The sequence below is a fragment of the Castor canadensis genome, chromosome 8 (genome assembly GCF_047511655.1).
Source record: "Castor canadensis chromosome 8, mCasCan1.hap1v2, whole genome shotgun sequence".
In the NCBI taxonomy this organism is placed as follows: Eukaryota; Metazoa; Chordata; class Mammalia; order Rodentia; family Castoridae; genus Castor; species Castor canadensis.
Window position 1 is genome coordinate 71,728,555 of NC_133393.1, and position 12,695 is coordinate 71,741,249.

Consider the following 12,695-nt stretch of genomic DNA (forward strand, 5'->3'; position numbering starts at 1 on the left):
TTCTTGAGCTTGGATAAACAACAAAAGTGGGAGTGACAGAACATGGTTACATAAGACAAGAACACTGAGAAATGAATTTATTTGATCTGTATACAATAAAAGTGAATGAAAAAGTAAACAAAATACACCAAATTTCCAATTGGGTTTAGCTGGAGGGAATGGTAAAGTAATATTTAGATACTTCAATACATATTTTGATTTGTGTAACTTTCTACATTCTTTGTCTTCCAAGTAGGACATCATTTGTTATCTTTCATAACCATAGTTATTGCTAACATTCATTGAGTCATGTGGTATTCTAAGCCATTTTTATAAAATTTAACTTCTTTAATCCTTACCTCACCCTGTAAGATAGTAACTAAATTTTAGTATACAATTTTATAGATGAGGAACTGAACAGTGTATCAAAAAACTTTTAAAAACCACAGAGCTTAAAAATCTTGGAAATAACTTTGGAACCCAGGGCTTAGGATCTTTCATATCCCAGATAAGTTAGTGAAACAGGTCATAGATACTGTTCTGTGAGAGTTCTTAAATCCCCCTTTCTTCTTAAGAGTGACTGTTGTTTCCTTCAGATCCACTTCATCATTTACTCATCCTCATCTGCACCCTAAACTCCCCATGGTGTAATGATTCCTCTTCACAGGAAAACTGACCATACCCATATCACATTTAATAACTTTCAGTGGTATAAAATACTGTAAATTCAGAATAATCATAGGAGACAAAGACATTTACAATCAGATATTTGTATGGATAGCCAACTATATATTATAAAATTCTTTTCACCTCCTCTGCACTCCTAGCACAGAGACACAATGCACTGCCAGTCTTAACTGTGCCAACAGAGTGAAACAATATGAAAAGGAGGTCACATGATATCAAATAATTTTTGTGATGAAAATAAGCAAACTGAATTTTAGTTATATTCAGCCATTTCTCTATTTTATTTCCCCTTCAGTACATCTTCTGTACAAAGACATGATGTACGAGTTTCCAATAATTTTTACCTAACTATAAATTATATTAAGTTGCCACATAAAAATATAGCAAATTTATTAAACTAAATTTCCTGCAAATTAGTTCATTCCAATTTTTTCCCTTTTTTTTGATAATGGGCTTTGAAGTCAGAACCTTACACAGTCTAGCTATGTATTTTACCACTTAAGACACAACCCCAGCCCGTCTCTGCCTCCTGAGTAGTTAGGAATATTGATATAATCCATGAAGCCCAGCTTGTTGGTTGAGATGGGGTCTTCCTAATTTTTCACTTGGGCTGGCCTCAAATTTATATCTTCCTGATATCTGCCTTCAAAGTAGGTGGGATTATAAGGTGCTATTAATGTTTAAAATGAAAGACGATAAAGATGAACTAAAAGCATTCAACAGTTTCCTTTGAAGAAGCTAGATTGATCTGTATATAAAATAGTACTCAAACTTCAATTCCTGGATGACCCTAATGAAGGCTGCCCCAAGACAAATGCTCAATGTTTACCTAAGGTTCTGTGATCTCTATAGTGAGCTGATGGCTGAGGGCTTTTTGCAGCAACATTAAGAGTTCAATTTTCATTCTCAAGGAGAATTTAGGAAACAACCCATACTGACCACACTGATTCTTTCAATTTATAAATGGCAACTATTAAACTGACAAGTAAAGTCAACCCAAAATTTGTATGCATTTAGTTTATTTGTAACTTTAAGTGATGTGTTTGTTACATATATTGTATAGTTCTAGCATTTGAAGTATTTTGAATTGAATTTTAAAATGGATTTATATTTGGATTCAATGTTAAAGTAATAATTCAGGTCTCTTTTGTTTAATGGGACATTTGAAACATATTGATTTTGTATAACTCCATTTTCTAGCTTCATGGCAATTATCTGTTTGAACTTGACAAGTTCCTTTTGCTCTAGATATAACAAAATCTGCATACTATAAATATGAAAATACACTTAAACTGACATTCATGCACTTGTAAATTTCTACAGCTTTGTAGATGACCTTAGAAATTGCATTAAACAGATTTTTTCTTTGTGTATAGTGTCTGATTTATTCATTTAAGAAAAAAATCACCTCACTTCATACACAAAACAAGATGGATTTTGTTTTAAAGAGATAAAAGAACTCTTTAAAAATTAAAGTTTGGAGTACAGATTACACAGAGCAATTTCTTGTAGAAGCATTTAAGTGAATAAATGTGCCACATGTTTCTCCAAGAGGGCTAGCTTGGTTGTTTGGTCACATCTGACCAGATCCAGGTCCTGCAGGGCATGTGTGTGAGGAAAGCCTGATCCTACTAATGGACTTTGCCATCACAGGTGGCCAAGGTGTTTGTGGATCAAACAACCCTCATGGCTGCACTGTTCATCATGTGCACAAATCAAGAAGAGGATGTGGAAAACACATGAGATATTTACTTTTAGAAGATCAGTAAGAGTGCTCATATAAAGAGATTTGCTTAGATCTTAGAAACCTATAGACAGAGGAGAAAACAAGACCATGTATGACCACTCAGGGCTGAGCTGGACTTTCACACATGCCAGAGGTGACCACAGAGTTGGCCATTGTGCTTTGAAGTGTTTTTCTAACCACAGGCTGTGGGCTGTGACCGCAGTCCTCAGAAGATGCAGGGACAGGGGTGCCATCAGAGCAGGATCCCGACACACCTCTGACATTTTCAATCTTCCAGGGAGGGCAGCTGCCACCTCCTCCAGGAGGCCACAGCAGCAAGTGGCCAGAATTACCAGCCTGAGTCTTTGACCCTAGCTGAGACAGATGGAACCAAACATTTGCTAATCTACTGCTGCTATGCAGACCACAGAAAACTGTAGTTAGGAATGCCCTACAAAATCCAATGTTAATATTCTCAAAAAATATTTTTGCAGTCTTTAAATAATTTACAATAGCAACAAAACCATATTTACCAGGACATATCTGTTAGATAAAAGTGTCACTTAATGTTTGTGTACATATACACAAACAGAAGGGACCCTGATTTTTGTTCTTTAACCTGTATTCTCCACACATATGCTGACAGGAGCAGAAATGCACAGATAAGTGCACATGTGCACTATTTCCAGTGCATACCTCCAGGACCAACACACCATGTATCACAACTTGAGGACTTTGCCCTTCACCGCTGTACTACCATAACTCTCCATCACAGAGGTGTCATTAAATTCACTGGTGTCACTGCTCAAGGCCTCCTAGTCCTGGACGTCCTTTTACATGTCACTGTGTCAAAACCTCAGGTGTAGGATGTTTTCCTCAGAGGCCAAGATAGACACCCCCCATCCTTCCACTCCCAGCCCCATGCCTTCCTGTTTGGCCAGTGCCCACTGTCCTTCATGAGCAAATCTGGGCTTTCAAACACAGGGCCATGGCCAGTCTGTGTCTTCCTGAAGTCCAAGAGGATTGGGTCATGCAGTGGTGACCTAGGTGAGGACTGAATAAGCTAGCTTGTTTTCCCTAACATCCCAGGAGTTCCTCTTTTGGAAGTGAAGGTTCATCCTGGAGCCTACAGCTGTAGCAGGGAGGAGGATCAGAAGAAAACAGACTAGGCCTGAGTCCTGAGAAAGTAGTAGGGAGGCAGAGATGGCATAGCAGAGAGATAAATCCTAAGAAATCTGACCATGAGGAAGGTCACTTAGTACTAGGGAGCAGAAAGTCACGTAGCACTAGGATAAAGTAGCCAATAAAATTAAATATAACTATATATCGATTAGATCTTGCTTTTTGCTTCTGTAACCTGCTTGCAAGGTTCTTGGAGCTCAGCCTTTAGACAAAAGTCTGATGGGTTTGTTCTGGCACAATAAATCATTGCTTCCTGCTAATCTGCCTCAGTGCCCAGTATCTCAGCTAGCAACCTCCCACAACATTTTTTGGGGACTCATTATCCAGAATGGCAGAAATGATGAGTAATAACCTCCCTGTCACTGGAGCAAGTCCACCCAGACTGCCAGGAGGAGATCCCACCAGCTGTCAACAGACAGCTTGATCTGGAGGGGAATTCATCCTCTTGGCAAGTTGGGTTGAGGGCCTCAGATGCACTGGAATCTGGTGAGGCCGAGGAACCAGCAAGGGGAGAGAAGCACCATACATCAGATTGGTAAGAACCCAGGTTCCAATTCAGGCCTGCCCCAGGAAGCAGAAGGGGAGACTGATCACCTCTCAGAGACCACTAGTAACATCCTCTTTTGGGGTGAAACTGTGTCTTTCAGGTTTAAGGATCATGGTGGAAGTACTGTGCTGTGTAAGAGCATATGAAAATGCAAGCTGAGATGCAGCCTAACTGCAAAGTCAGTGGGCAGTCCCCTCCCACTCTGGGAGGGGATGGGCAAAAACCAGAATAAGAACAGTCCCTTGGAGTGTATGATTAATGGCCTTAAAAAGGGATTTTATGGAGACTATGGAGTAAACTCTTAACAAGCAAAACATCCTGTAGATTGGCCTGCTTTTGGTGTAGGCTGGCCCTTGGAAGGGTAACTAGATAAAACTGTGCTTAATAAAGTTTATGAAGTTTACTGAGTAATTAAAAAAAAAAGACCTAACACAAAGAAGAATGGGAAAAGCCAAGAGGCTAAAACTGGTCTTCAAAAACCAGACTCTGTTATTTATTTAAATTCAGGTAGCAATTTGTTGGGTGGACTGAGGAGGAATCACAGTTTTCCAGTCTTGATGGGTATTTTTGATGCACCAATTTAAACATCTTCACACAAAATTGGCATCCTGAAGGAGGAATGAGGCTCAGCACTAACTGAGCTCTTACAAAAATTAGCTTGTGAGGTAATTTTTATGGACTTTCACTTATACATAAGATCTGGTCTGACTTGAAAGAAAAGGAATGTTGCAAAAGGGTTGTGAATGTAGAGAGGGGGAAATGGAGGAATGTAAACAAAATTGGGATGAGTTCTTCATGGATGAAGTGAGGAGGGAGAGGAGAGAGAAAGAGAGAGACAGAGATGGAGAGAGAAAGTAAAATGCCATGAAATGTTTGGAGACAGAAAAGGATGAAAGGTTTAATACACTCCTTCAGTTGAGTTTTTATGTCTTAAAAATAAAAAGGAAATAGAAAACTACTTAAGATTATTAAAATATGCCAGATATACTAAACTTGCTGACACATTTACTCCTAGGGAGTTTAAACAAGGAGAACCTATGTAAAAGGGTGAAAAGAAAATGAACAACTTTCATTGTTGCTGGTAAAAATAACTGTTCCAAAAGGTTGGTGCGGAAGCTTGGTCTATTGTTGAGACAGTCATGAGATGCTTATGTTTCCCTTGCTAATGGCTAGTCAGATTATGCATCCATCTAATGGTGTGCTCACAGTGTGTATATATGTGAAAGCATCTTCAAAGTGGCTTAAACTGCTGCTGTAAGGTTAATATGATACTCAAGGTAACAAAAAAACAGGGCATTTGTTTTGTAAACTGCTTAGACCTTTTATACATAAATATCTTGAGAACGGTTCTTATTATAGAGTCAATGTAAAAAATTATTACTCTGTTCTACTGCCACTTTTAAGAAAACCAGTTTTTAAACTTATTTCAGTCAGGTCCCACTAAGATCAGGCAGTCAGGGGTTAACATTCTAGCTCAGAGCTGAAGGAAAAAAAAAAAAAGGAAAGGGGGGCTACAGCCTGCAACAGGAATCTTAGAATTTGGGTAATTAAAGAAATGATCTTTGCATGCTTCATTCTGTTGTAAATACAATCTGGAATGAAATGCTGTCTTATAATATGTGAGTCTATTAACAAATGGGCTTTCTATAAATTGCTTTTATGCAAAAATAATTTCAAGGTTACTTTCTTTCTTGTTTTTTCATGCAAGTGTAAGGCTCTAAATTAAAGCTTTTATGAGTTATTTTCAACAAGTGATAAAAATATATAAAAGGAATTAAAGGTATGCTTTTTAAAAATAAAAATAAAAAATATACTTTAAAATAAAAAAGGATTATATAAAAAAAATTGTCCTCAAAATTGTTTCAAAATAAGAAAAAAAGGATAAAGACAAACTCCCCCAGATGGTACATATTAAGTTGTCAAAAAGATACAAAGTAAGTTGTCATAAAAACATGGAGCTTATAGATGCTAATGTAAGTATTAAGTTGACTAAAATCTAAGAGTTACATTAAAGGTTTTGTAAGGTCAAATTTAATGTACTAATGTTAAACTAAAACTTAATTCTCTGAGCTCCTAACAAGGCTATCTTTAAAATATTGTATTGCTCTTGATAAGGTTTACAAGAAAATTGTTTTAAAAATGTTTTTTTGTCTTTTAAAGATTACTGTCAGGAATTTTTCATGCAACAGGTTAATCCACAAATTTGGCAAGATAAGAGTTTATTAAAACACAGAGAAACAAGAGGCACCTGAGCAGAGGGAGTAATGCTGCACTGATATTAGGTTTAAAACAGATTTATTTATGTAAAACAAAACCAAAGTACACCCTCCAAATAGGATAAATTAAAAGAAAAAAACTCAGAAAGGAAACTTAGAAAGCACTACACTGGAAATCAAGACCTCCAGTTTCCATTGGACTCAAGAGAGTGGAGATGTTAGTACTATTACTTCCACATGGCAGATGGGGGTAATTTTTACCATGGAATGGGCAGATTAGGCCTATTATTTTAAGGGGGGGCTCCATTGACTACAGATTGGTGGGATCCTGCTGTATGTCATGAGCCATGTATTAATGTCAACAATCTGGGATGTGATCCCTTAGCAAAATCTGAGCCATGATTCTTGAGCACTATGTTTCCAAACTCAATACTTAGTCCCCATAAATATTTACCTGTGTTGTCTGGTAATTTTTGTTGTGGTTTTGACTACTAAGGTAACTGAATCATGTTCATTTAAGAGTTGGTTTATGTTGGGGTTAAGAATGAAGACAACAATGTTAGGACTAGACCTCCTCCCCCTTTGCAGATAGCTTACCTTTAGCTTCCCAGATGGATGGCAAGGAGAGTTGGGTAGACAGTGACCTAACTACAACTTATCTTTCTTGGTTGCTCAGCAACAATATCCCTTAGTGACCTTCCTGGTATGTTTCCACTATCTCCGTATATCTAGCATAAGCCAGGATATGGGATTGGGCTCTAGCTCTCTTGCTGGGGTCTCCCTCCACAGGGCTCCTGCCTAAACAATAGACCCTGTACTTGTGTTTGAGCCATCTCTCTGCCTATTCCATGCCTCTCATTTTCTAACAGTTTATATAAAACTTTCTAGATGCTTTCATGGTTAAACAACTGTTGTCTTGAGTGATTCTAATAAAGTTGGTACCCTATATGTGCCTGTGATTGGGCTATTTGGGTTTACTAAAAGTGTTCTTTCCCCCTACAACTGATAAAAATCTAAGTTTTTACTTCAAGAACAACTAAACTAATATGTATATATAACCTTTATGGAGTTGTGATGCTGTTTCTGGTTCCTATGTATTAAATATATTTATGTTTTTCAAGTATATCAAGTACATATAAAATACAAAATTTAAGTAAACATGGTAACAACAATTTAATGGTACTGATATACTGTTCTGTTAGTTGCTAAATTGTCTATCAAAAAATTTTAACCATGAACCTTAAGTTTTTGTCATTACAGTTCTGATCCTTCTGTGGCATTTACAATCAAGTCCATACAAAAATGACTCTAATAACTATTTATTAGAGTCAATCAGGTTAGCTTTTTAGACATCTGCTTTTGTTAGATTTTGTTTTGTATTGTCCATGTCTAGAGGCCACTGCCTAGACTCCTTCTCAGCCTCTTTTGTGCTTAAAATTGGCCAAAAGGTTCTAGCTGGCACTGACTCCCACCTGATCTCCTCATTATTTCCTCCCTCACATGGGACCAAAACCAACCAATCTACCAAAATCCAGGAAAGAGAAACCAATTAAGAAAAATCTTTAGTCTACATTCATACCACCCTGAATGTACCCAATCTCAACTTATCTAGGATCTAAATCAGGTTAGGGTTAGTTAGTACTTGGATGGAGAACAGATCTTCAGAAAAGACTGCTCAGAGACAAGAAATTTGGAGACAAGGTGGGAATGCCATCAAAGTTCTAGTGGAGTCACTGATGCCAGATCTCTCAAAAATAACCAAGGCCAAGAGGATTAAAGAAATGGTTTTTATGCATGTACAGCTGTCTGTCATTAAATCCCTTCTAGACACAAGCTCATAATTTTAGACAGGGTCTTCTACTTCAATAGAGAAAAAATAACTATTTTTACTGGCTCTAAACATGTCCTTTGATACTTAAAGATGGTGGTTTTAACTTTTTTAGACAATGAATTTTCTTAGACATATATACTAACAGTATATTTTTGCCAAGGTAATTCTATTCAGTTAAAAAAAAATGTCAGGATAAAAAAAAATGAATAAATAAAATGTCCAAGCATTAAAACCCCATTGAAGGGGACTTTTTGTTGTTATCTTGTCTACTCTCACTGCAGTTAAAGTACTAGTGATTTCTTCTTGGGTCAACCACAGTAGAATAAAGCCAGCTTCTCTCGAGTGGGAGTGCATCCCTGATCTGGCTTCACCATGTAGGATCACATTCCAGAACCTGAGCACCCTCACTCAGCTTGACTCCACTTTCGAGGAAACAACAGGGGACCAAGAATGGCAGGATGACAGCCCTGCTCTAGTCACCTCCGAAAGCTGATTAGTTTATGCATGTCAGAATCTTGAGGAGTCAACTCTCCAATGAGACAAATGGGTTGTTTTTCACACCAGTTATCTCACTATAATGCATTGTCACCTCTTGGCTATATCTGTTGCTGTGGTTCTCACCCTAGTCTTTGCAATAGGCTTGGTAGAAACCTCCCCCACTGATTGGTCACATGGTGAAAAGATTTTATTTGCTCTTTTCTATCTCTTTTGGGCAGGATGCAAAATTGCTGTTTATTGTTACTGATCTGGTTTCCCTTTACAGTCCCAGAGCCCTCCTCCTGTGACCTATTTATGCATATTACTCAGGCAGGAAGTGTTGTTACTAGGACTTTGCTTTTCCATACTTACTATTCCTGTGCAGGCTCTGTCATTGGGTCATGCTCTCACAAGCCATAGACAAAGGTGGATGTGGAGGTACAGGCTGTGGCTATGGAGTCCCAGCTTGGAAAAGAGCTTATATGTTCAGTGAAAAGCATATGTACAAGAGAGACAACTCTTGGCCATATGATGATGTAGGTTCTTATTATTGCCAACACTGGAGTTGTGTTTATGGGCTACATAAAAAAGGACAAAATATACAGCCCTCCTTCACAAGAGGAAAGGTGCTCCTAAATGCAACCATGTCACCTATAGCCCTGTAAATTTCACTATACTTAAGCCATCCAATTAAACACAGTGAAGAGTAATTATAAAAATAGATAAAAAGGGTCCTGATCCTGAGAGTCTGATACACCTGAAATTAGTAACTGTTACCCATAAGAGTTCCTCATAGCAAGTTTTTCACTCCATTTATAAGGAGATGAGGAGTGAATTTTCCATCTCTGCCAAAGCTAAAAACTTGTTCCTCTCACTGGCTGAGTCTATAGCCCAGACACTGAATGTCACTTCATGCTCTGTTTGTTGGGGGACCAACACAGGAAACCACTGGCCCTGGGGAAAAGATAACAAATGGTCTCCTGACTCATTCAGTACTATGGTCCTGCAACCTGGGCAAAAGACAGTCATGGGGCTTTTGCACCCCTGCATATATGCTCAACAACATCATCAGGATGCAGGCTGTTGTTAAAATTATAACTAATGAAACTGTAAGAGCCCTCAATTTGCTGGCAAAATGAAACACTAAGATTCTCAATGCCATCTATCAGAATTGCTTTGCTTAAGACTATTTGTGTGTTTCTCAGGAAGAAGTTTGTAAAAAATTTTAACCTAAACTACTGCTGCTTGCAGATTAATGAATAAACAAAGGTTGAAAAGAGATCAGAGACAGAATGAGAAAGCTTGCCCATATCCCCATCCAAACATCAAGAGTATGGTATCCCAATGATCTGTTTGGAGGATGATTTTCTGCTTTAGGTTGATTCAAAATCCTGATAAAAGCAATGGGCATAATCCTAGGAGCATGCTTAATATTTCCCTGCCTTTTTCCTCTGGTGCTGTGGTTTATCAAGACTATTACAAAGGCCATTATAAAAAGAAAAATGGCCATACATGTAATGTTTGTAAAAATATAAACACCTAAATCAAGATGATGCTCTTTGACCATAGGTGGGTCTGAGCATCAAAGAGGGGGGATAATGTAGCAGGGAGGAGAATCAGAAGAAAAAAGACTAGGTTTGAGTCCTGAGAAAGTACCTACCATGTACTTTCTGTACCAGGGAGGTAGGGATGGGATGGCAAAGAGATAAGACCTGAGAAATCTGAACATAAGGAAGATCATGTAGCACTAGGAGAAAGTAGCCAATAAAATTAAATATAACCATATATGGAATAGACCTTGCTTTTTGCTTCTGTAACCTTCTTACAAGGGTATATAAGGTAAGACCCCTGTGTTCTCAGGGCTCAGCCTTTGGACAAAAGTCCACTAGGTCTGTGCTGGCACAATAAAATGTTGCTTCTTGCTAATCTACCTCAGTGTCCCATATCTCAGCTAGCAACCTCCCACAACACAGCAATGCTGGGTGGGACCCTGGCCTGCTCCTCAGACATGTGCTTTCTCTTGCTCTAAAGGCCCCCTGTCCACACCAACCCTAGACCTTCTGAGTTCAGTGCCCACCAGTGAAGTAGCCTGTTTTGGTGAGCAAAGTCGCACCAGGGAAAGATGAGATCAGCCTGGGGTCCTGGGCTAGACATCAGCAAGGTCTGGTTACCACAGTCCACATGAAAATTCCCTTGGGCTTCCCTCAATCCCCACCCTGCACCTTCAATCTGAGTGCTCACTTTGGCACAGCTGGGGAGCTGGCCAAAAGCACTTTCTGTATTGGCAGACTCAGCCCCTCTCAGGCTCTGGTCTTTGTGAGCATAAGTATTTCTACTCATTGGAGAAGTTTTGGCAGAGATGGTCCCCTGGTGCTCCTGGGTGGTGCTGACTCACATCTGTGCAGAGCAACAGCAAGTGGGGTGGTGTGCTGGCAACCTAGCCAGCTGGCTGTGCCCTGCACCTCAACTTTCTCTGTGCTCCTTTAGTCAACTGAGGGGCACCCACCTGCCTTCTGGCCAGAATTTTTTTTCTTTTGTTAATGAAATGCCCCAATTTTATAATCTTAATCACACATTCAAATAATGTGCATTTCTTTAAAAAGAAACTACATATATATGGAAATTTTAATGTTTCAATGTTGTTAAAATATCTTTACCATGTACACAAAAAGGAGCTGACTCATTAAGTTTATTATCTTGATTAATCCTAGCTTATTAGATTTTAGGAAGTAAGTCCTTTTAACAGTAAGATAGTGGAAGATGCATAAACAATTTTAACTCAAAGGCAGAATGAGGTGAATTGCTACTGTGGAGTCTCAAATGGATTATTTTATGTCCTCAGAGCATCCATCAGGAAGAAAACTGTTTTAGAAAACTAATGTGATTGTGTGAAAATGATGGGACTAAATTTTCCATGGCAAGGTTTGCTGAAAATTTGGGGCCCTTTTTATTATTGATTACATAATATTGATTATGTTAATTGGGAAGAACTTATCTTTCCAATTCACTTACTAACTTTGCTAAAATAACAAATTAACAATTTCTCTTTCATTAGGACAGTGTAGGTATGTGCTATTTCTCATTATTTTTGGAAAATTAAAAACAAAACACTGAAATTTCTCTCCTTGGGGCACCCTTTCCTGGAATCTGTCACCCAGTTCTGGAGGCTCTACTCTCCTACTTTGTACATTTCTATCTCAATAAACTCAATTTACACTTAAAAAATAAAATTTAAAAACCTCTTTCTTCCATCTTAAATTCTAGAATAAATTCTACATTTTCTACATTATTTTAAATTTTATTTATTAATTTCATTGAAGTGAATTAAGTGCATTATTTTCTAAGAAAAGAATGAGTAGCACATGAGCTGTTGCCTTTTTTCTTAATTGTATTCAACATAAGTGAAACAAGAGAACAAATGTCTATCCATTTACCTTGTAGTTTCTTGAGCTACTGAATACTGAAATAAATTATGATATCTGAAAGTGTAAAAGAAAAACAACAAATTAGTAGAGTAGATTTGACCACAAAATGACAACACAAATTTCATTGTTTCTTTCTGCAATGCAGTCCCATATTTTATATGGTTTTGTTATATATATAATATGCGTGGGGGATGTGTTTTGGGTAATTGAAAGAAAAAACAAAGTTTTGGGAACATCTTCATAGGAAATTATTGACGTATGAGGACTGGGTGTTTGTGGAGTGGCTTAAGTGATAGAGCACTTGCCTAGCGAATGTGAGGCCTTTAGTTCAAGCCCCAGTACTGCAATAAATTTAAAAAAAGATTAAACTTTGAAACATTAGTTGGTGAATTCTTGTTAACTAAACACCATATTTTGGGAAAGAAGTAGGCCTTGATTGAGGCTTTCTGGTGTCAAGGTGTGTTACTTTCATGCCCAAATTTGGAAATGAGAAATTTAAGGAATTAAAACTAAATAAACACATAGGTCACTTACGAGAAGATTGCTAAGGTAAATGAAAAGACCAAGGTTTTCACAGAGAATATGCAGGGTGACAACCTTACCTTGAATGGCTATATGAGCACTC